Source organism: Erinaceus europaeus, chromosome 18, assembly GCF_950295315.1.
Source record: "Erinaceus europaeus chromosome 18, mEriEur2.1, whole genome shotgun sequence".
Taxonomy (NCBI): domain Eukaryota; kingdom Metazoa; phylum Chordata; class Mammalia; order Eulipotyphla; family Erinaceidae; genus Erinaceus; species Erinaceus europaeus.
The window spans coordinates 42,708,703-42,735,119 of record NC_080179.1 but is presented as its reverse complement, the minus strand read 5'-3'; positions in this window follow the sequence as shown (position 1 = coordinate 42,735,119).

Genomic DNA, 26,417 nt, shown 5'->3' with positions numbered 1-26,417 from the left:
ACTCCCTTCCACCTTTTATGAAGCCAACATCACCCTGATACCAAAAGCTGATAGGGACAGAACAAAAAAGGAAAACTACAGACCAATATCGCTGATGAACATAGATGCCAAAATACTAAACAAGATCTTGGCCAACCGGATACAGCAACACATCAAAAAGATTGTACCTCCCTAATACTTCCTCTCCACTTTTCCAAGCTTTGGGTCCATGATTGCTCAACAATTTGTTTGGCTTTGTATGTTAACTCTCTTTTCAGTCACCAGGTTCCAGGTGTCATCAGGATGCCGGCCAGACTTCCCTGGATTGAAGACCCCACCAATATGTCCTGGAGCTCAGCTTCCCCAGAGACCCACCCTACTAGGGAAAGAGAGAGGCAGACTGGGAGTATGGACCGACCAGTCAACGCCCATGTTCAGCGGGGAAGCAATTACAGAAGCCAGACCTTCTACCTTCTGCAACCCACAATGCCCCTGGTTCCATGCTCCCAGAGGGATAGAGAATGGGAAAGCTATCGGGGGAGGGGAAGGGATATGGAGATTGGGTGGTGGGAATTGTGTGGAGTTGTACCCCTCCTACCCTATGGTTTTGTTAATTAATCCTTTCTTAAATAAAAAAAAAAAAGAAAAAAAGAAAAAAAAAAAAGATTGTTCATCATGACCAAGTGGGATTCATCCCAGGAATGCAAGGCTGGTTCAACATCCGTAAGTCAATCAATGTCATTCACCACATCAATAAAAGCAAAGCCAAAAACCACATGATTATCTCAATAGATGCAGAGAAAGCCTTTGACAAAATCCAACACCCATTCATGCTCAAAACTCTACAAAAAATGGGAATAGATGAGAAATTCCTCAAGATAGTGGAGTCTATATATAGCAAACCTACAGCCAACATCATACTCAATGGACAGAAGCTGAAAGCATTCCCCCTCAGATCGGGGACTAGACAGGGCTGTCCACTGTCACCGTTACTCTTCAACATAGTATTGGAAGTTCTTGCCATAGCAATCAGGCAAGAAAAAGAAATCAAAGGGATACAGATTGGAAGGGAAGAAGTCAAGCTCTCACTATTTGCAGATGATATGATAGTATACATAGAAAGACCTAAAGAATCCAGTAGAAAATTACTGGAAGTTATTAGGCAATATAGCAAGGTATAAGGCTACAAAATCAATGTACAAAAATCAGTGGCATTTCTTTATGCAAACACTAAATCTGAAGAAGAAGACATCCAGAAATCACTCCCATTTACTGCTTCAGCAAAATCAATCAAATACCTAGGAATAAAGTTGACCAAAGAAGTAAAAGACTTGTATACTGAAAACTATGAGTCGCTACTCAAGGAAATAGACACTGATACCAAGAAATGGAAAGGCATCCCATGCTCATGGATTGGAAGAATAAATATCATCAAAATGAATATTCTCCCCACAGCCATATACAAATTTAATGCAATACCCATCAAAGTTCCACCAAGCTTCTTTAAGAGAATAGAACAAACACTACAATCATTTATCTGGAACCTGAAAACACCTAGAATTGCCAAAACCATCTTGAGGAAAAGAAACAGAAATGGAGGCATCACACTCCCAGACCTTAAACAATATTATAAAGCCATCATCATCAAAACAGCATGGTACTGGAAGAAAAATAGGCACACAGACCAGTGGAACAGAATTGAAAGGCCAGAAGTAAATCCCAACACCTGTGGGCATCTAATCTTTGATAAGGGGGCACAAAGGATTAAATGGAAAAAGGAGGCTCTCTTCAATAAATGGTGCTGGGGAAACTGGGTTGAAACATGCAGAAGAATGAAATTGAACCACTTTATCTCACCAGAAACAAAAATCAACTCCAAATGGATCAAAGACCTAGATGTCAGACCAGAAACAATCAAATACTTAGAAGAAAACATTGGTAAAACACTTTCCCACCTACACCTCAAGGACATCTTTGATGAATCAAACCCAATTGCAAGGAAGACTAAAGCAGAAACAAACCAATGGGACTACATCAAATTGAAAAGCTTCTGCACATCCAAAGAAACTATTAAACAAACAGAGAGAACCCTCACAGAATGGGAGAAGATCTTCACATGCCAGACATCAGACAAGAAACTAATCACCAAAATATATAAAGAGCTCAGCAAACTTAGCCGCAAAAAAGCAAATGACCCCATCCAAAAATGGGCAGAGGAAATGAACAAAACATTCACCACAGAGGAGATACAAAAGGCTAACAAACATATGAAAAACTGCTCTAGGTCACTGATCGTCAGAGAAATGCAAATTAAACAACACTAAGATACCACCTCACTCCTGTAAGAATGGCATACATCAAAAAGGACAGCAGCAACAAATGCTGGAGAGGATGTGGGGACAGAGGAACCCTTTTACATTGCTGGTGGGAATGTAAATTGGTACAGCCTCTGTGTAGAGCAGTCTGGAAAACTCTCAGAAGACTAGACATGGACCTTCCATATGACCCAGTAATTCCTCTCCTGGGGTTATACCCCAAGGACTCCGTAACACCCAACCAAAAAGAGGTGTGTACTCCTATGTTCATAGCAGCACAATTCATAATAGCTAAAACCTGGAAGCAACTCAGGTGCCCAACAACAGATGAGTGGCTGAGAAAGCTTTGGTATATATACACAATGGAATACTATGCAGCTATCAAGAACAATGAACCCACCTTCTCTGACCCATCTTGGACAGAGCTAGAAGGAATTATGTTAAGTGAACTAAGTCAGAAAGATAAAGATGAGTATGGGATGATCCCACTCATCAACAGAATTTGACTAAAAAGATCTGAAAGGGAAACTAAAAGCAGAACCTGATCAAATTGTAAGTAGGGCACCAAAGTAAAAACCCAGTGGTGAGGGGTAGACATGTAGCTTCCTGGGCCAGTGGGGGGTGGGAGTGGGCGGGAGGGATGGGTCACAGCCCTTTGGTGGTGGGAATGGTGTTTATGTACACTCCTAGCAAAATGTAGACATATAAATCAGTAGTTAATTAATATGAGAGGGGGAAAATCAATTGTATGTCTCAAAGTTTCTCAAAAGACAAACTGAATCTTTTTAATATATAGGCTGTGTATTTGATATGCGGACTCTCTCAGAAGCCTAGACCAAGTAGATTAGAAGCATCCAATAGCACAGCTATATACAAGATACTGGGTACTGTACAGCAAACCATAACAAAGGGACTTTTCAAAGTTAACCAAATTAACAAATAAAGTAATGATAATATCAACTATCGATTGTCTTTTTGAACCCTAAGACAGCAGGAACCTCACATCTTTACTATAGAGCCCCTACTTCCCTCAGTCCTGGAACCCTTGGATAGGGCCCACTTTCCTGTATGCATCTCCCAATCCGAACCAAATAATATTGCATCCGCCGATCACAACCTAACCAAAGCAACGATTGCCACCTCAATATGCTTCACCTCAGACTGTATCCAGATACTTCACGTGTGGAATGATAACCCTTCAACTTCATTACTCGGGTGAGACCTTTCCTTTTATAGTACACTCTAATTTCATCTCAGGTAGTTCACTTTCTAACAAAGTCCCATAGTCTAGATATACACCAGTTTCTGTGAGAGAGAGCTTATGTGCACACGTATCCATAAACTACTGCAAAATATATACCTGAAAGCAGAAGTACACTAGAGTTTGCAGTGATTACCTCCCTAACACTTCCTCTCCACTATTCCAAGCTTGGGATCCATGATAGCTCAACAAATTGTTTGGCCTCATATGTTAACTCTCTTTTCAATCACCAGGTTCCAGATGCCACCTGGATGCTGGCTAGGCTTCCCTGGATTGAAGACCCCACCAATGTGTCCTGGAGCTCAGCTTCCCCAGAGACACACCTTACTAGGGAAAGAGAGAGGCAGACTGGGAGTATGGACCGACCAGTCAACGCCCATGTTCAGCGGGGAAGCAATTACAGAAGCCAGACCTTCTACCTTCTGCAACCCTCAACGACCCTGGGTCCATGCTCCCAGAGGGCTAGAGAATGGGAAAGCTACCATGGTAGGGGGGGGGATTATGGGGATTGGGTGGTGGGAATTATGTGGAGTTGTACCCCTTCTACCTTATGTTTTTGTTTACTAAATCTTTCTTAAATAAAAAATTTAAAAAAATTTAAAAAATTTAAAAAATTAAAAAAATTAAATAAAAAATTTTAAAAAATTAAAATTAAAAAAAATTAAAAAAATTTTAAAAATTTAAAAAAAATTTTAAAAAATTAAAAAATAAAAAAAGTGAAAAAAAGAAAAAATAATAATAATAAATAAATGAGAATATTTTAAAAAAGAAAAGTAAAGGAAAATGTATACATATACTAGTAACCAGGGTCAGATCTGAGTATCTGCAGTGAATAAGGATGAAGCCTGTGCAGAAAGGGAATGGCTTATACCTCGAGATAACTGGAAACATTTGGATAATTATTATTGGAGACAGCGAGACTATGTGGAAATGAATCCTAAACCTGTTTAAGGGAGAAGTATTGATTTTAACCACAGATGGAGAGGAATTTGTTGGTATGGGTGCACATATTAGAGATCTTAGACTTAATGCCTTATAAGGAAGAAAATCTAAGGGTGCTTGATTAGTTGAATGAAATTATACATCTTCTAGCCTATTTAAGTGTGTTTGAACGGTCAGAACTGCCCTGGTAGGACATGGGGCAAGAATTCAAAGACCTGGGGAGATCAGGGTGTTGAGTGAGTTTATGGTGAACTGTCTGTAAACTCTTACACCCCCAAGGGGGCCTGAGGACGTTCCCTTCACTAAAAAGTTGGGAAATATGTTAATAGCCTTAAAAGACTGTGAAGACTGGTGCCTGGGGCCTGGCTTGGTGGCAGAAGATGCTGACATTTTTTTTAAATATATGTTTATTTTCCCTTTTGTTGCCATTGTTGTTTAACATTGTTGTGGTTATTGATGTCGTTGTTGTTGGATAGGACAGAGAGAAATGGAGAAAGGAGGGGAAGACAGAGAGGGGGAGAGAAAGACAGACATCTGCAGACCTGCTTCACTGCTTGTGAAGTGACTCCCCTCCAGGTGGGGAGCCGGGGGCTTGAACCAGGATCCTTACCCCTGTCCTTGCGCTTTGTGCCATGTGCGCTTACCCCGTTGTGCCACCACCTGACTCCCCCGACATTTTAATAGATGCTCTGATTGATTCCCTTGGGAGGAAAGTCGGCTGGAGGATGCTAGGATGGCAGGGTCAGGGTTCATTTTCTGTGTCTAGGTAAGTGAATTTTCACACGTACATACAGTAATTAAAAAAAAAAAAAAGATTTCCAGGTGTAGCTTTGGTTGGGGGTTTAAAACAATCAACAGGTTTCTCTTTCTTCTTTTCTAACTCTCCCTATTCTCTCAACTTCTGGCTGTCTCTATCCAATAAATAAAGATGATGATGATGATGATGTTGATGTTGATGATGATGATGATGATGATGATGATGATGAAAGAAAGAAAGAAATAGACCTGTTGGCAATAATTTCATGCTGGCTCCTTATAAATACTGATTCTTGGGGAAGTCTATAAAACCAGTCCACAGTAGGTTCATTGCCACTCTGGTGGCTAGTTCCCCCAGGTTACCTGAGTAGACATTAGCAATTAAGAAGCTCTCCATTGACCTTGGGATCATGACCTTGAGGATCATTATGCAAAACAGGCAGAATCTTATGAAGCACCACCCCCTCCATACCTGGACATAAACTCAGCATAATACTCTACAAATCTCATGGTGCAGGTACCAAGAGTAGAAGTATAATGTGCATATCCACAAGATTTTCACTGGATCCTCTTTGAGTAGAAAGGATCTTCAGATACAGATTCTCTAGCACAGACTGGAGCAGAATGTGAAGAGTTGATGTTGTGTGACATCCCTGTGTTTGAACCCCAGCTCTGCCACTAGCCAGTGTGTGACTTGGAGCTTGAGGCTGGGCAGAGAAAAATCTCTTTTCTTTCAAAGAAATAAAGAGCCTGGTAGTAAGAGACTTCTGGAGTCAGATTGTCTAGAGTCAATTTTGGCTTCTTGACTTCCTTGGTGGATAAACTCTTAATGTACTTAATTCTCTGTGCCTGCATTTCGACATCTCTCTCTCTCAATATTATAACATCTACTTACTGGCTTCTCAAAAGAGTTAAGCAGTAATGGACACAGAGTGCTTGGTGCACAACAAACACTCACAGATAAGTGATATGGCTATTGTGTTGATTGTTTAGGAGAAAGAACATCTTGACAAGTGGTAGCCAAAGTAGATGTAAGCAAGGCCTGCCCAATTCTGCTTTATTCTAAACGGACCAATGACCAGCACAACTGTCCATCACTAAAATGATGCTGCTGTTCCTGTCCCAGCTACATGTGTGGGAGGGTTACAGGCGTTCAGAGTGTCTAGAGACAGAGGGGGATGTAGAAGGGGACTTATCTCCTGAAGGCCCTTGGAAGACGCCACGGTTCTCGGAGAAGGACAGAGCCAGGCAGGAGGACCCCTGACCATAGGTGCTTCCACTGGGTTCATTTACATTTCAAGCTCATCTCAGTGTTCTTTAAACAAAATTTTTTATTATCTTTATTTATTGGGTAGAGATAGCCAGAAACTGAGAGGGTAAGGGGATAGAGAGAGAGAGAGAGAGAGAGACAGAGAGTCAGAGAGACCTGCAGCCCTGCTTCACCAAACTTGCAAAGCTTTCCCTCTGCAGGTGGGGATTGGGGACTTGAACCCAAGTCCCTGGGCACTGTAACATGCACGCTCAGCCAAGTGAGTCAACACCTGGCCCCCCTCATCTCAGTGTTGGCTCAGACACAAACCTGCCTTGAGGCAGACATGTTCATCTCTCTTCAGGTACTGGTCTTGGCATTTTCCACCATGGTCAAGCACAAACAGTGTAAAAGGAATGGAAAGTAGTTGTTTGGTGGAGAATACCTACCTCATGAGCCCAGTCCACACTAGTTCCCATGCCTCTGTAAAAGCTCTTACAGCTAGCTAGCTGGTTTCTCACAATGGTCTCGAGGAGGTGAAGTTGCTCATTTTACCTAAAAGAGAAAGAAGAGACTAGCATCAGCTGCAGGGGTGGTGGCTGACCTCTGAGTGCTGTTTTGTATCACGGTGGTGAGCCCTTCATGAGCAGCTCAGCTACTCTGTACTTGCAGTGACCTAGGAGACGGCCGTTGTCATGAGTCCTGTTTCAGAAATAAGAAACTAGGGCACAGGAGGGTATGCAGCTTGGCTGAGTGAGTGTTGGAGCTGGCTCTTTCAGCACAAAGGATTTTGCCACTTTTTTTTTTCCATTTTATTAGCTAGGACAGAGAGAAATTGAGAGAGGAGAGAGAGAGAGAGAGAGAGAGAGAGAGAGAGAGAGAGAGAGCTTCAGACCTTCACCACCCTGAAGTTAAGGGAATGGGGCCTTGAACCAGGAACCTTGCTTGGGTCCTTGCACTTCCTACTATGTGTGACTAACAAGGTGCACCACCACCCACACCCCTTTCTAAAATTTTTTTCTTTATTTATTTACTGGATAGAGACAGTCAGAACTCGAGAAGGAGATAGAGAGGAAGAGAGACAGAGAGACACCTGCAGCCCTGCTTCACTACTTGCAAAGGATTCCCTCCTGTGGATGGCACGGGAGCTCAAACCTGGGTCCCTGTGCACCATGACACGTGCACTCATCCAGGTGATCCACCACCCGGCCCCTGATACTTTCTCATGTTGATTTTGTTTTACTCAATAGAGAAGAGGTCATGTGAGTTCTGCCCATGCTGAGAAGTGGGCTAGGGTATGTTGAAGAGATGGGACGGTGGAGAGAAGCGTGTGGCCACTGATGGGTCTGTTACCTTTCAGAAGAGGCAACCAAGTTGATTTTCTCTCATATATTTTAAAGATTTAGTTAATTTATTTCATATGGCAGGGAGGGGGAGAGATTCAAATGAAAACAAACAAAGAAACAGAAGCCAGAGCCCAAGTTTAGGGATTGAGCCACCAACTCCTGGGATTCATATTTGGAGCATTACCCACTGCACCAACAAACAAACCAACAAACAATGAGAAATGTTTGTGCCAGGCCCTTGCCCTGTACAGATGGTGGTCAAGCGTCGACTGTGAGGGCCTTGGCCCTTGGCATCTCCCAGTCTGACACTCGGGCCTTTCGTGTTTCAGTGTTTTCTTTTATATCCCACTGTTACTCATGCAGCCCCAAGACTGCTTTCTTGTGTTTGCCCTACGAGAACATGCCAGGCACCTCAGTCAGCACAGTACACTATAGCCTCTTCTTTCTCTCCACTGACTCCTGAGCTCTGTTAGTATAATCTAGATGTCTCTCTTTCTCTCTCCATCTTTATCTCTTCCTCCCCTCTCAGTTCCTCTCTATCCTTTCCAAAAAAAAAAAAAAAAAAGGAAAAAATGGCCACCATAAGCAGTGGATTTTTAGTGTTGGCACCAAGCCCAGCAATAAACCTGGAGGCAAAAAAAAAAATGAAAAATACAAAATGAGTTGATTTCAAACCAAGTATTCGATTACCAATGTTTACCCCCCACCCCCGCCTCCTCTTACCTGAAGTCCACACATAGCTTTTGATTTTCCCCAAACTTGGCTATAGTCAAGTTCCTTGATATGGGAAGGATCAATTTCAGGACCCTACAAACCCCCAAATTCAAGGATTCTGCAGTCCCTTATAGTTGGCCCACCCTATTCCTTGGCTCAGCTTCTGTGGGATCAATCAGCTGATTCCTACTATTGGCTCTGTCTGTGAATGTAGAACCTGTAGATAGAACAACAAAAAACCCACAGAGCTTGGATTTATGTTCTCTAATCATTTCAAATTGTCTGAGATCTTTTAGCTGGTAGGCTGGCCCTTATCTCCATGTCTCTGGGATTTGAAAACAAGTTTTTTTCCAACTCCACAAAATCATTTGAAGATCTCTTCCAGAATATTGAATGCTGAAGCTTTTCTGCTGGCACTGACTGGACATGTCCCGTGCACACGCTGAATGCCCCGAGGGCACAGTCTGCCAGCCTCACACAGCATCATGCACCAACCCAATGTCAGGTCCACATTCAGCCGGAGAGGAAACCCCACCCCACTGATTCCCCTCCCTTTATCCAGGAAGATACAAGAGGTTTCATGTGTACTTTTCCATGTGGAAGGTTCAAGAATCAGAGGGTTGGTGGGAGTATGGCTCCTATTGTGGAGAGCACAGGGCAATGAAGGCACCCTGAGCAAAGGTGCTGAGCATGATGAATGGGAAACAGTTCATTTGTGACACAGTCTCCAAACTAGATTCTAGAGTTCAAATCAGTCCTACACCTCAGGTCCCCATGACTTCTTTTTAAAAATTTATTTTGTATTGTCTTTATTTATTTATTATATAGAGATAGTCAGAAATCAAGAGGAGAGGGAGAGAGACAGAGAGAGACACCTGAAGCCCTGCTCCACCACTCACAAAGTATCCCCCTGCAGGTGGGGACAGGGGCTCACCCCCCCTCCGCCCTCGGCCCTCAAATTCCCTGGGGCCCTTGTAACATGTGTGCTCAGCCAGGAGTGCCACCACCCACCCACCCCATGAGTTCTTTTGGAATCCTTCCTTCCTTCCTTCCTTCCTTCCTTCCTTCCTTCCTTCCTTCCTTCCTTCCTTCTTTCCTTCCTTTCTTTCATTTTTTCAGTGTTCTTTCTCTTCTTCTCTCCCAGAAATGTTGTAGCTGCCCACTCGCTGGTGGCAATTCCATGTCACCTCTTCTGACCATACTGCCTAGAACCTTCAACCCTCCTCCACCAAGCTCCCACTCATTCCATTATAATTTCAATTATAAAACTCATTTCCCCCTGTTGGCCTGAAAGAGTCAAATAAAGTCTTTGTCTGGGTGTATTTTTTTTAACTGTTCATGGAGTAAGCTTATTTATTCTCGTCCTTAACACATAAATGGCTTCTAAAAAGAGGAGTTTAATTTTGCAGCCCACTGATCCATCATGTGAATGGGCACTTTGGGGGCTGCAAGATGCTGTCTCTTGTCAGTCCTGTCAGGAGACCTGGGCTGCCACTCGGTTTCTAAAAGTGGGGGTGCTGTGTCCACTGCTGCTACCTTGAAAATAATAACTGCCACTCACAAATGTCTCTGCATGAACACCCAGACCGGCACATTTCTGGAGGTCTGTTTTCATGGGCATTAGGTGCCATGGAGGGAGATCCTTCAGAGAGCCAGAGGTTGTCTTGTGTCTGCTCTGAGATCAAGTTAGTGGCCAGCCTGTGACAGTGAACTGCAGTTCCCTCATTTACAAAGTAATAACATTTGGTGTGAAAATGTGTAGGGTCTCTTCCACTTTGAATAGCTGCAATAGAATTTTCGACAGGCCAGACTCTGCTAACACACGAAGATGAGGAATAAGACACAATTCCTTTCCCAAAGACTGTAGATTGATGATATGCAAGATAACTGTTAGCAGGGCTCAAGGGAGACCTCAAAGTAAAGAAGCTTATTTTGAACAGGGGAAGTGATGAAACCTTAAAAGCATGTTCTCTGTGCTGAGGTTTAATACTATTTTAATTGTTAAAGTGGTACATAGAATTTCTATTTTACAAATGAATAACTACATCCAACCCACAAGCCAGCCTGACTCCATATTGGTGAAAGACAAGGAGGGTATGAGCCAGGAAATAAGCTATTCTATACGTTTACATTTAAATCTAACTATGAAGCTGGATAGTTCACATTACTTACGTTGGATAGATGAGCAGACTGAACCTTGGCTTCAGGTCACCTAGGTAGTAAAAGTCAGGATCAGACCTCAAAGCCTGTTCTTTGATGGCATCAGGTGGGACATGGAGTTTCTTAGAATTGTGGTGGTGGGGGAGGGGTGTCAGAGGGAGGGCAAACTGACTATCAGAGTAAAGAGATTTTTATCTTAGAAGAATCAGCATTTATAATAAAAAAAACTAGAGTGAATAAGCAGTATCCTCACAGACACTTTCCTAATCCAGAGAAGGATCAATTTAGATAAGGCAAATTTTATAAAGCGTCTTGAATGATGTACTCAACATTTGCCTTTAAAGGGCTGATACCACTGGCTGCACATTTAGAACTACTTGTTGTGGGGGAAAATGATGCCTGGAAGATGTGAGATCAAGGCAATGAGAATTTCTTAGAACTGAACGTGGCATTTTTTTTAAAGGCAGCTAAGGAGCCTGTGGTAAGATCTGCATGCACCTTTGCTAATGCAGCTCAGGAGTGCAATTTCTGCCAGACTAACCTGAAGCTTTGAAGCGAGAAGACAACATGACCCTCAGGCCCTTTTTCTCAAATGCGATTTATCTTCCATATACTTTTGATAGCACCCGAACACCGGGGAGTTCCAAGTAGTGTTAGTTAATGCAGCTTCAGGTAGTGACATCCCAGATGTCTGACTGAGGGGTTGAGAGTTTAGTTGGTCCCTATCTTTTTTCTCAGTGACCTCTGTGAATTTGTCCCTCAAAAGGTGCCCAAACAAGTGGTAACCATTATTAGAAGCAACATTTTTCAGAGAAAGGCAATAGCTAATGATAACAAAAAAAAAAAAAAAAAAAAAACCCAGACTAGTCATGCACTCCACATACATTTTAAACCTTTCAAAGTTCTTTTTATTTAATCTGTTTTATTTAACTCTTTTATTATTTATTTAGCAATTTAATAGTGATCAAAAGATTGTAGAACAAGAGGGGTACAATTCCACCTAATTCTTACCACCAAAGTTCCATATCTACACCATTCCCACCACCAGAGCTCTGAGTCCCCATTTCCTCCATAGGAAGCTACAGCAATTCTCCTAAGGTTACATATTTGAGTTGACTATTATGTCTACAGCTATCTGTCTATGTTTTTATATATTTGCCCATTTTTAAAAATTTTTATTGATAAAAAGGAAACACTGACAAAAAACACAGGATAAGAGAGAGGGGTGCACTCCACACAATTCCCACCACCATAACTCTGTATTCCATGCCCTCCCTTGACAGTTTCCCTATTCTTTAGCCCTCTGGGAGTATGGACCATATTCATTTTAGGAGCTGAGGTGACCTCTGCATCCCTGTAGATTTGACCTCACATTATATAGTCATGAGTAAGAATGTTCTAAGTTTCCCCATTTTCAGGACCCATCATCTTCAGGTGGAAGATAGAATATTGTTGTCCAGCCTCCCTTTGGAGGATGGAATATTCTCTACTGTTGTTGATCCATGTTGAGGAAAAGGTCCTATGGGGGCCCACAAAGGGATCTATTGTGTTCTTCCTGATAGAGATGACCAGTGCCGGGCTAGCGTAGGGGTGCCTCTTCCCGGGCACGTACTCTCTGGATTGGAGAGAACTAGACCGGAGCTAGCCTGGGCTGCTACTCACTCAGCGAGGCAGGAGATAGATGACTCAGGACCCAAACACGTGGCATGATGTAATGCATCCTTTATTGATCAGAGACAATGCTTTTATAGGATATAACTGGAAGTAGCAAGTCAGAAAGGGAAATGGCTAGGAAAGGGGGTGGAGAAAGGCAAAAGTGGGCTGGGAAGGTATAAACTTCCTTAGCAACTATTGCGATGGTTTTAACTGGTGGGATTAATGTTACCCTGCAGGAAGGGTGGGTCTCAAAGAAGATATATCAAAGGAATGGAATGGGTGGGCAAAACAATGATTATGTAGATAGGCCATAGTATCAGCAATGCAGGGTGGAGCAGGGGGAGCTGGCTTAATGCCCGGCAGACTGGTAAAAATGGAGAGAAGGATCTATGCAAGGTCTAGGCCCATCATGTCTGTTTGGGAAACTCAGGATTCCCTGACTAGGGCCCCAGATGATGGAGTGGCCTGATAGTGACTAAAGAGACATAGCTGGTTCTGGAGGTGAGGCTACCGAGCAGCAGCAGCAGCTGTGTTTCTCTCTTCTCCTCTCCAGGTCAACTAGGAATATCAAAGGAATCCACCTGGGACCCCACCAAGGCAGGACTAGAATGACTTCAGGAACCCATCAAATCACTGGTGAGTGCAAACACATGTGGCTCATGGACAGGGAAGAGCCTAAGGAGAGATTGAGCGGCTGTAATAGTCTGGCAGTTTACCAGTTGAGACACCACCTCCAATCTGTTTTTACCAGAAAAAATACTGCTGATGGGAGGAGAGGACTCCTATAAGACTCACCAAATGCAGCTGTGAGTCTTCATTGCTACAATCCTCAGAGGCGGGAGCAGCAGGGAAGTGGCCCTGTGCTGACATCTGGGAAAAGAAAACTAAACCAGGAATCTCAAGATAAGAGCTACAGCTCAGTGGCCTAACAGTGGGCTGTATAGTGGGAGCCTTTCCACATTGTTCTCCTAATGAGAACATGGTAAATAAGTGCCTCAGAACCTACTGACTATAAACAGAACTTGTTTAGAAAATCACAGGGCACAGCAGTGTTGTTCTATTGGGAGAGAAGCTGAACTGAGCCCAGAGATTTGGGTCCTTGGGGTGTGAGAGTCTCTTTGCATAATCACTGTGCTATCTCTCCCCAACCCCACTTTATCTCTTGATCAGGAGTGAGGGATTAAAATAAGAAACCTACTTACAGATTAAAGCCCTCAGACTCCCGCAAGAAAAAGAACAAAAGAGACTTTTAATTCACTGAGCTCTTGAACCATTCCTGCTCAGGGATCAAAACAATATTGAAACAACTGTTAATTTCCACAAATGTGAGCCATTATGTACCTTACTTAGTCACAAGTCAATGCAGTCAAGAATGGTCTGTAATTTGGAAAGTACTGAGAGAGAGACCTCATAGCATACTATATAAAATGGTTAAACCAACAAGAAGAAATATTAGATAAATGAACCAGGACAAGTGTCCAGCTAAAAGCCCCCCAAAGGTTAAAGCACAAAATAATTAGTTCAACATCCAAACACTACTTAAGGAAATGATCACAGGAGTGAGTAAAGAGTTTGAAAGAATTGTCATCAGAAATGCAGAAACAACAAATGAGACCCTGGATGAAAACACTAATTAGCTCAAGGTTATTAGAGAGCTGAAAGCTGAAAGAGCTGAGCTAAGAGCACAACTAGCTGAACAAGCTAAAACAATATCAGAACAGGGTAACAAAATAGATGAACTCCAGGAAACAGTAGAGGGGAGAGAGAATAGAAGAAATGAGGCTGAAGACAGAATTAGCAAGATCAAGGACGATTTAGAGACAACTAAAAAAGAAGGAAGAGACCTCAAAAAGAGATTAAGTGATTCTGAAAACAACAGAGACCTATGGAATGATTTCAAAAGAAATAATATAGACATATTATTAGCTTACCAGAGGAAGAAAGATAGGGAGGGGAAGAAAACATTCTTCAGGACATAATAGCTAAGTACTTCTCTAGTCTAGACAAGATCAAAGACATGAAGGTTCAAGAATACCAAAGGGTCCCAAACAGAATTAACCCAGACTTAAAGACACCAAGACACATCATATTTAAAATGGAAAGGAATAAGGATAAAGAAAAGAGCCTGAAGTCTGCAAGAGAAAAACAAAGAGTCACCTACAGAGGAAAACCCATAAGATTAGCAACAGACTTCTCCACCAAACACTACAGGCCAGAAGAGAATGGCAAGGTATCTATCGAGTGCTCAATGAGAAAGGCTTTCAACCAAGATTACTGAATCATTACTGAATCATTACTGAATCATAGACTGTCATTCAGACTAGATGGAGGCATAGAAAACTTCTCAGACAAGTAACAATTGAAAGAATCAACAATCACCAAGCCTGCCCTGAAAGAAGTTATGAAAGGTCTCTCATAAACAGTCAGACCACCATGAATATGCCATATATCAGAACACTCTAAAAATCTACAAGAATGGCATTAAAATATCTTCAGTCTTTGATATCAATAAATGTTGATGTCCTGAATTTACCTATTAAAAGGCACAGAGTGGGAAGATGGATCAGAAACACAGCCCAACAATATGCTGTCTATAGGAAAACTACCCAACTGAACAAGACAAACACAGACTCAAAGTGAAAGAATGGAAAACTATCGTACAAGTCATTGACCCACATAAAAGGGAAGGAACAGATATTCTCATATCTGAAAAGATAGACTCTAAAAGAAATAAAACTAAAAAAGATAGTGATGGACTGTTGGTATGCTTCACATTGGTTTGGTCCCACTCTCCCCTGCCTCCGGGAGATTGTGGTTTAGTCTTTGCCTTTTCACGCTTCTCCCTTCTCCCCGCCCCCTATCCTACATACTTCTGGAGTTCCTCTCAGCCGCCGGAGGAAAAAGATGGAGGAGCACATTGCCCGCTCGTGAATAAAGATTAAACTGCATTCTTAGCTCAGCCGTGTGTCTCTGGTCATCTCTGTTACCCTCCCGTGAAGCCAGCCCCGGCACAAACAACAATGGACACTACTTAATGCTCAGAGGATCAGTAAATCAAGAGGACTTAACAATTATTAACATCTATGCACCCAATGAGAAGCCTTCTAAATACATCAAACATCTATTGAAATAGCTACAGCTATATATTAACAGCAACACATTCATAGTAGGGGACTTCAACATGCCACTCTCTCATCTTGACAGATCATCCAGGCAAAAAATCAATAAAAAATGAAGGAGCTAAATGAGGAGTTAGATAAAATATTGTACATTTTCAGAATAATTAACTACGAGAAACTGGAATATACATTCTTTTCAAGTCCACATGGGTAATTCTCAAGGATAGACCAAATGTTAGGCCACAAATATGGCATGAGCAAATTCAAGAGCATTAAAATCATCCCAAGCATCTTCTAAGACCACAGTGGAATTATACTAACACTTAAAAATCAACAAAAGATTAGTAAGATTTCCAAAATGTGGAACCTCAACAGTATACTACTTAACATCTACTGGGTCAAAGAGGAAGAAATCAAAATCTTTTGAGTGTTCAATGAAAATGAAGACACAAGATATCAAAATATTTGGGACACAGCTAAGGCAGTACTGAGAGGGAAGTTCATAGCCATACAAGCACACATTAGGAAACAAGAAAGACCACAAATAAACAGCTTGATTGACATCTAAAGACCTAGAAGAAGAAGTACAAAGGAACCCTAAAGCAACCTTTCAGTATCTCTCCCTCTCTAGTTTGGGGTGGTCTCCAGGAGAAAGGTAACAGGATGGTTCTTTCTCGCTCATGACAGGGGTGACACGAAGTAAAAGACACCAGGGGACTCTTAGCGTGCCTAGAATCCATAGAATCCGTTTATTAGCAAAGTGGACATGAGTTAAATAGAAAAACAAATGAAGGGAATATTACTGAAATATGTCAGAAATTACAGGTTTCTTAACGGTCGGCATGCCCCTAAGGTAGGGGGCTGGTATGACAGGAATTGATGAGATACAAGACAGTTATTCTCCATGACACAAGCAACTTAATTATCCAAAGGTATTTGAGAGAAGCATAGGGGTTAAACCCGTAGGGTGAGACAGAGAGAAGATGGATATCAAAAAGCCATATAGTTTGGAATTTCTTTTGTCTGGGGTCTGAGGTGTGTGATGAAGTGTGTGATGAGGTGTGTGATGAGGTGTGTTCTTCTGAGATCAGAAGATGACTTTGAATAAGTGAATCTGCGGCCATGTGGCCTGCGGTTAATGGAGGGAAGTACTGAGGTTTCTGTGGGCCTGAGAGTCAAGAAGGAAAGAACCAAGTCTGAGTTTCCCCCCTTATGCTCACTTCGGTTGAGAGAGACTTACCAAGAGGTTATCTTCTCAGACCTCCATCTAGGGACGGGGGTGGTTCTCCCTAACCTCCATCAGGCTAACACATGGTCCCAACAGCAACCAAAACGACAGAAAAATATAGAGTTAGGGTAGCAATAAGTAACATTGAAAATAAGAAAACTAGACAAAAGATCAACAAAAGTAAATGTTGGTTCTTCGAAACAGTGAACAAAATTGACAAATCTTTAGCAAGACTCACAAAAAAAAAGGGCAAAGACCCAAATAAATAGGATGGTAAATGAAAGAGGAGATATCACAATAGACACTGCAGAATTTCAACATATCATGCAATGCTTCTACAAACAACTATATGCCACCAAGCTAGAGAACCTGGAAGAAATGGATGATTTTCTAGATATCACTGAACTTCCAAAATTAATTAAAGATGAACTAGATAATATGAACAGGCCCATCACAACCAATTAAAGTGGAACTGTTATCAAAAATCTTCCCAAGAATAAAAGTCCTCAACCAGATGGTTTTAAAAATGGATTCTAAAAAACCTTAAAGGAAAAGGTAATACCTCTACTTTTTAGTCTTCTAGAAGATTGAAGACACTGGAATACTCCATTCCAGCTTCTATAAAGCCAACATATCTCTGATACCAAAAGCAGACAGGGACAGAACCAAAAAGGAAAACTACAGACTTACAAACATAGATTCTAAAATATTGAACAAATTCTAGCCAACCAGACACAGAATTATATTAAAATGATTGTACATCCTGACCAAGTTGGGTTTATACCAGGGATGCAAGGTTGGTTTAATATATGTAAATCAATCAATATAATCCACCACATCAATAAAAGCAAGACCAAAAACCACATCGTCATATCAATAGATGCAGAGAAAGTCTTTAACAAAATGCAACATCCCTTTATGATCAAAACACTACAAAAAATGGGAATAGATGGAAAATTCCTCAAGATAGTGGAGTCTATATAAAGCAAACCTATAGCCAATATCATATTCAATGGTGAAAAACTGGAAACATTTCCTCTCAGATCAGGTAATAGACAGGGCTGCCCACTATCATGATTACTATTCAACATAATGTTGGAAGTTCTTGCCATAGCAATCAGGCAGGACTATGGAATTAAAGGGATACAGATTGGAAAAGAAGAAGCCAAATTCTCCCTATTTGCAGATGACATGATAATATACATAAAAACCTAAGGAATCCAGCAAGAAGCTTTTAGAAATCATTAGGCAATACAGTAAGGTATCAGGCTACAAAATTAACATGCAAAAATCAGTGGCATTCCTCCATGCAAACACTAAGTTATAAGAAGATGAAATATAGAAATCAATTCCTTCTACTGTAGCAACAATAGCAATAAAATATTTTGGAATAAACCTAACCACTGAAGTAAAAGACTTGTATACTGAAAATTATGAGTCATTACTCAAGGAAATTGAAAAAGACACAAAGAAATGGAAAGATATTCCTTGTTCATGGGTTGGAAGAACTACCATCATCAAAATGAATATACTACCCAGAGCCATCTACATATTTAATGCTATCCCCATCAAGATCCCAACCACACTTTTTAGGAGAATAGAAAAAATGCTACAAATGTTTATCTGGGGCCAGAAAAGACCTAGAATTGCCAAAACAATCTTGAGAAGAAAGAACAGAGCTGGAGACATCACACCACCAGATCTCAAATTGTATTATAGGGCCATTGTCATCAAAACTGCTTGGTACTGGAATATGAATAGACACATTGACCAGTGGAATAGATCTGAGCATCTGGATGTAAGCCCCCACACCTATTGACATCTAATCTTTGACAAAGGTGCCCAGACTATTAAATGGGTAAAGGGAGTCTCTTCAACAGATGGTGTTGGAAAAAATGGGTTGAAACATGCAGAAGAATGAAGCTGAACCACTATATTTCACCAAACACAAAAGTACATTTCAAGTGGATCAAGGACCTGGATATTAGACCAGAAACCATCAGATACTTAGAGGAAAATATTGGCAGAACTCTTTTCCACATAAATTTTAAAGACATCTTCAATGAAATGAATCCTTTTACAAAGAAGACTAAGGCAAGTATAAACCTATGGGACTACATCAAATTAACAAGCTTCTGCAAAGTAAAAGAAACCACTACCCAAAACCCGAGACCCCTCACAGAATGGGAGAAGATCTCTACATGCCACAAATCAGAAAAGATGCTAATAAACAAAATATATAAAGAGGTTGCCATAATCAAGAACAAGAAAACAAATGACCCTATCCAAAAATGGGGAGATGTTATGGACTGAATATTCACCACAGAAGAGATCCAAAAGGCCAAGAAACACATGAAAAAATGCTCCAAATCTTTGATTGTCAGAGAAATGCAAATAAAGACAAAAATGAGTTACCACTTCATTCCTGTGAGAATGTTATATATAAGAAAAGGTAGCAGCCACAAATGCTGGAGAGTTTGTGGGGTCAAAGAAACCCTCCTGCACTGCTGGTGGGAATGTAAATTGTTCCAACCTCTGTGCAGAACAGTCTGGAGAACTCTCAGAAGGCTAGCAATGGACTTACCCTATGATCCTGCAATTCCTCTCCTAGGGATATATCCTAGGGAACCTGACATACCCATCCAAAGTGATTTGTGTATACCTATGTTCATAGCAGCACAATTTGTAATAGCCAAAATCAGGAAGCAACCTAGGTGCCCAACAACAGATGAGTGGCTGAGCAACTTGTGGTATACATACACAATGGACTACTCAGCTATTAAAAATGGTGACTTCACTGTTTCAGCCCATCTTGCATGGAGTTTGAAGAAATCATGTTAAGTGAAATAAGTCATAAATAGAAGCATGAATATAGGATGATCTCACTCTCAAATAGAAGTTAAAAAACAAGATCAAAAGGGAAAACACAAGTTGAACCTTAACTGAAGTTTGTATATTTCACCAAAGTAAAAGACTGGCAGGGGTGTGGAGGAGAATACAGGTTCAAAAAGTATGACAGAGGACCTAGTGAGGGTTGTATTGTTATGTGGAAAACTGGTAAATGTATACATGTACAAACTACTGTATTTACTGTTGACTGTAGTACATTAATCCCCCAATAAATAAATAAACAAATAAATAATTAAATAAGTACATAGTTTATTCATTAATAATTAAATTCATTAATAATTAAATTAAATTAATTAAATTAATAATTTAATAAATAAATTTAATAAATAATTTATAAATAATAAATTTATAAATAATAAATTTATAAATAAATTTATAAATAAATTTATAAATAATAAATTTATAAATAATAAATTTAATAAATAATTTAATTAATAAATTTAATAAATAAATTTAATAAATTAAATTAATTAAATTAATAATTAAATTAAATTAATAATTAAATTCATTAATAATTAAATAAGTACATAGTTTATTCATTAATTTTAAAAAGAGAAGAAAAAAGAGTCATTATTAAAGTATTCCATTCTCTTGCCTTTATTCAGCTTTTGCGGTCATTACTTTGATAAATTATCTTTGGAGTGACTGAGGGAAGTGTAACAGGAAGTAGTTGAGGAGGATATCTAGGTCTAAGTAGAAACTATTCATTATTAACTTTATGATGTCTTTTTGGTCTTTCTACTTGTTTGCTGCATGTGTTGTCTCACTGCAGACTATTTGCCCATTTTTTTTTTTTAGCCCCATCTTCTCTTCCTTTCTAAGTCACACATACACCTATTACTACATCCAAATGTCCCTCCCTTTTTCCTCTTCTCTGTCTGAGTCCTGATGGAATTAGAGTTCATAGGCCTCTGGTTACTAGGAAACTGAAGTGTAAATTTTGGTAAGAAGAGTGAGCTAATGAAAGTACCCATCCAGAGTTGGGAATGGGCAGAAGAGAGCTACAACATTCTTCTTCAAGCAATGACCTTTCATGGATTCTCCTTCCAGTTGCCTTCCCTCTCCAAAGCTTAAAGCTTGTTTGGAAGATATCCACATTGCTGATCTGACGTTCATGGATCAGTCCAGTCCCCAGCAGGTGGGGAGGGCCACTGTGGTCTACAGGTAGCTACTGTAGGTCAAGTCAGTTACTCTTGACAGGGTTTGGCATGGCCAACAGTGGGGAGTTGCTCCACCATTGCTTCCAAGATCAGATTGTCCTTTTGGCTAGTACTGATTTATTCTTCTAGAGTGAGGAGAAGAATCTGCTGTTGTAGATCCTCTGGGGATATGCTAGAGAAATTATACCTGAATTTGTGTAACTCCAGAAACTCATTCATGCCCCTGGGTCTATAATATCAGTGACTTCTTCTCCTTCTTCTCCTCCTCCTCCTCCTTTTTCTTCTTCTGCCTCCAAGGTTATTGCTGGGGCTTGGTGCCTGCACTACAAATCCACTGCTCCTGGAGGCTATTTTTTTCTTTTATGTTGCACTTGTTATTATTGCTGTAGTTATTATTGGGTAGGACAGAGAGAAATGGAGAGAGGAGGGGAAGACAGAGAGGAGGAAAGAAAGATAGACACCTACATACTTTCTTCACAGCTTGTGAAGCAACCCCCCTGCAAGTGGGGAGCCAGGGACTCAAACCAGGATACTTACTCTGGTCCTTGCACTTTATGCCATGTGTGTTCAACCCAGTGCACTACTGCTCAGTCCTCTCAGTGACTTCTTTATCATCCTTTGCAGATTAACTGATGTTACCAGAGCTGAGATCTAAGCATTTCTTTGCCCCAAGTGGCTGTGTTCCAGACACTCAGAGTCACTGATGGTCTTTCACACTTAACAGGTTATTGCTTGAATTGTTCTTGGTCTCTTGAGTTGTCCTGCCATCATCAGGGTTGATGTAGACTGTGTTCTTCTCCATCATTTCTTTCCCTGCTATTCCTGAGCCTTCCATAGAAAACCTCACCACTCACTGGCTGTGGTTCACTCCCATCATCCTCTACACTTGTTTCTGAGCCCATCAGAGATAAGCAGCTGGTTCATTTCCTTGCTTGTGTAGTTCTGAGTTAAGTGTCTGGAAAGCAGTGTGTGTTTAATCAATATTTGTTATGTTGCTGAAATCTTGTGACAGAGTTCTTAGAATAGCAGAGCAAGAATCAACTGTTTGTTAGGTCATAAGTCACTGGATATTTCTCCCAATAGGATCCCTTTAAATCGATTTTCTCCATCCAAACACTGCAAAACCCAGGATCATGATTGAGACACTGGGGAGAAGAGGGACAAGGCTGAATGTAGAAGGTTGACTTTGCTTTCCACTTGCTATGCTTTTTATTTTGAACCTTGTCTCACATTACAAGTATTACCTATTCAACAAAATAAAATAAAACAGAATAGTATATGTGACATAAGGATGAAGCTTGATGAGAGTGACAGAGTCCAGGACTTAAAAGTCAGATCCACGTTCAGTTCCTGTCTAGTTCTGTGAACATGAGCCAAGATTTTTTTTATTAGCAATTTAATAATGATGAACAAGATTGCTAGATAATGGGGGTACACTGCCACACAATTTTCACCACTAGGGTTCCATGTCCCATCCCCCTCCATTGGAAGCTTCCCTATTCTTTATCCTTCTGGGAGTATGGACTAAAATTTATAACTTTATAATAATAATAATAAAGCATTGCTCAGCTCTGGTTTATAGTGATGCAGGAGATTAAACCTGGGACTTCAGAACCTCAGGCATATGAGTCTCTTTGCATATCCATTATGCTATTTACTCCTGCCCTGGACCAGAATTCTTTATGGGGTATAGAAGGTCACAGTTGGAACATTCTAGGCTGCACTCATGTCAGGACCCGTCTTTCTCCAGTGGCAGAGTAGGCTGACTCATCCTCCCTTTGGAGAGTGGGGCTGTGCCTACCATTTCTAGGAGCTAATATCTTAATTCCTTTCAGCCTTGGGTTTCCTGTTTTAATAGAAATATATAACAGCAACTACTTAATATAGCATTAGATAGAGAAAAAGCATCTTCTGCGATCTGGAAGTTGGCCTGGCACTCATGTCTGGGCCTTGGATCTCTGCTTTAATCCTACACAGTGTAACAGAAGACCTATATTAGCTAAGGCTTCTCTCTGACTGTGACTAAGCAAGGCACAGATGAGACAACCTCACCATCCTAGCTAAACACAGACAGAATAAAAACAGGGTCCAAAACAGAAAAAAAAGATCTAATGTCCCCCTGCTTGAAAATGTAAGAGACTGTGTCTCTTTATCAATTAAATCTTTAGCCTGGACCTGCTGTTCTCATCTTGTTGACAACAACTGTCAGGGCCATTAGCTATAGTCTTTCTATTTCCCTGGATGCCTACAAACTAGAAGCAAGCCCCTACTTATTGACCTTCACTCAGACCACTAATCTGAACTTAAATTCTCTCCTGAATCTGTTCTTACAACCTCTTACTGAGATGTTCCTGCCCCCCTCCCCCAGGGGATGTGTATTTCCTCCTCCTATTGCTCTAAGTCAGGAGGTCTGTCTTTGCTCAACCATATCTGTGTTTCTGGTAATTTGGGCCACAGGTTAGCAGCAGGCTGCCATCATCAGAATTATTATCATAATTATGACCACTAACTCTCCTGTCTCTCCACTAAGATTTAACTGAGACCGGACAGTCATAAAGATATTGAATCCAAGATACATTGGGTCTTATCCCTGGGATTACATCATTGAAAATGACAGTTCAGTATAAGTAACAATAAAGAATGATTATTTCCCAGGGTATCCAAGTTAAACTGTCATTGTTAATGTCACATTTTGCTAAAAATATACCGGGCAGCCTGGAAGTATATTCTTAGACCATTGTGCTCCTTTGTGGTTCTCTGCAACCAAAGCAACACAAGAAATCTCAAAGACTTAGAATAAATAAATAAATCCATATATGAAAGAATAATTATAGATTCAGACTGAATCCTGCTTCTTTTGCTGGAATCTTAGCGTGATCTCATTTTGCGGTTCACACCCATCAACTTCTACAAATCACGAACAGGTTACTAGAGGTGTACCATCTTCTCCTCTAAACATACATAGAATTCCTAACACCCAGGGACCTATGTAGAGATAAACAAGTTAAGATGAAGTCTTAATAAGTGACCAGGTAATTCTGTCAGCAGTAGTGGACAGAACTTTCATGCCAGAGGTCTTGGACTCATTCCCCAGCCAGAGCAGATCACTGCTTTGGTTAAGACACTGAACACTGCTTTGGGTAATACACAACCACAATAGTAATATAGAATTAAAGTAGCTCCTCCTCCAGTGCTGTTCTGATAATTAGAGAGAAATCTGTACACAAATAAGTGATACAGCTTGAGGAAAGCAGAAATTGAGTGATACATCTTCAAGTCAAAGATTGATAGTTTGACACTTCTGATACTACCAGAAGTGAGAATGGGGCACAAATGTATTCCTCCCCTAGGAAGGTTTTTTTTTTTTTTTTAAGAAAAAGAGAGAAAGAAAGCTTCACCCTGCCAACAACCTGATTATAGATTTCTAGCCTCTGAAACTGAGAATTGATTTTATTGTTTTAAGCTACTCAGTGTGTGGTGATTTGCCTTGGCAGGACTAGGGAAACAAATTCAGCCTCTAAAGATATTTGTCAAGTTGTAAAACTTTCCACAATTTTATAGCATATTTACACCAATTATTTTGTAATCATTGTAAATGTAGAGTTTTGCAGATATTTTGTCTCTACTTTTCCATTGCAAGATTGCATTTGGTACAGTGTGTTTCTTCTAATTGCTTACTTAATAATATGCATCATGTATGCATCATGTGTCATTTTTTGTATAGTATTTTATATCAGGTGTTGTGACTGTAATTATATTCAATAAACAACATATGTGCTAAAAAAAATAAATAAATAAATCCACAGTGTCGGTTAAGTTATATTTAGCATTTGGGCTAGAGTACTGTGGCCGTAAATGTTCAGTTCCCCCAGGGGCAGCCTGAGGTGACTTTCTAGGAGGTAACCGTCATCTTAGTGCAGAAGATCACCCTTGTCAGGAAACTCTGGACATAGCTTAAGGGACACACGCTTAGGAAACTATTTTCTGGTTTTGCTTGACTGCCGATGAAAAATGGTCTGTGTGTAACTTTGCTACTTTTTGTTCAATTCTGTTTTGGACATAGAACTGAGAAAGCAATTATTGTTGGTGTTCAGCCATAACTATGGTTTCTTATCATGGAAAAATGTTAATGCTTTAGCCAGGTGTTAAATAAGGGGGAATGTAAAATATACACACATGATGATAAAAACTAAGGAAAAGGTGAAGGAAAAGAGCTAGAGAGAATGAATGTACCATCATTTTAATACCAGTTATCTCTGTCCTGGGGTCCTACTTTTGTTTCTTTCTGTCTTATGATGATCACATATTACTTTAATAGTGGAACAAATCAACTATAATATAAGATGTTCATTTTATATATTTATATATATTTACATTGCCAGGGTTTAAATTTAAGATCAGGAAATCACAGAACCAATGATCACAGAGTTTATTTCTCAGACAGAGAGTTTGGTGTGGGTGAGATCAGAAACTTCCAAAAAGACTTTGGCTCCCCGAGAAAAGGCAAACATACATCTAAACGTCACAGAGACACTACTCAAGTGGGAGTCATGCAAGTCAAGGTGAGTTGGCTATATCAGCAAATTTTCTCTTCTTTTCTCACTTTACTTTTATTTATTGGAGGGATTAATGGCTTACAGTTGACAGTAAAATACAGTAGTTTGTACACATGTCACATGTCTCAGTTTTCCACATAACAATCTAATCCCACCCAGGTCCTCCTACACCATCATATTCCAAGGCCTGGACACTCCTCCCCACCCCAGAGTCTTTTACTTTGGTTCAATACACCAGCTCCAGTCCAGGTTCTGCTTTGTGTTTTCCCTTCTGTTTATATCAGCACATTTTTTAAATGAATATTTTATTTCTTTGATAGTGACAGAAAGAAGTTGAGAAGAAAAGGAAAGATAGAGAGGAAGAGAGGGAGGGAGGGGGGAGAGAGAGAGAGAGAGAGAGAGAGAGAGAGAGAGAGAGACCTGTAGCCCTGCTTTAACACTTGTGAAGTTTTCCCCTTGCAGGTGGGGACCCCGTGGTTGAACCTGGGTCCTTGCATACTGTAATGTGTCTGTTCAACCAGGTATATCACCACCTGGCTCCACAATTGTCTTATTTCACAGTTGTGCCCACTGCCCTGCTGTTCAGCTCTGTAGGATGTCTTTGGGCAAAAGTTTCTGTGAGTGTGTGTTCAGGAAAGTACATGTTTGACTTAGTTCAGTTGTGGTATATAAAGCTTACCAGGATGGGAAAGAAGCTGAGTGGGAATAATTCAGAGCCTAGAGGACTTTGAGGCCAGCAAGTGAGACTGGCTTAGTTGCCAGGGTCTCTGCTTCTTCAATTTGGGAGCCACATCCTTCCAGGGGTTGTGATGAAATGCAGCATTAACACAGCATACCTTCTTGGAGTTTGAGTTTTATTTGCTATAGGGAGGGAGTGGATGGAGAAAATCAAGTAATTTAACTGCTAAGTATATTACATCATGATTATTATATCAAATAAGCAGTTACATTAGGAAGTGAAATAAGATATCTTCATGAATTATTAAAAGATAAAGCACTGGAGTTCAAATTTTTCTTTTTATTTATTTGTTATTGTTGTTTACATTGGCATCAGAGTGCTTCGCAG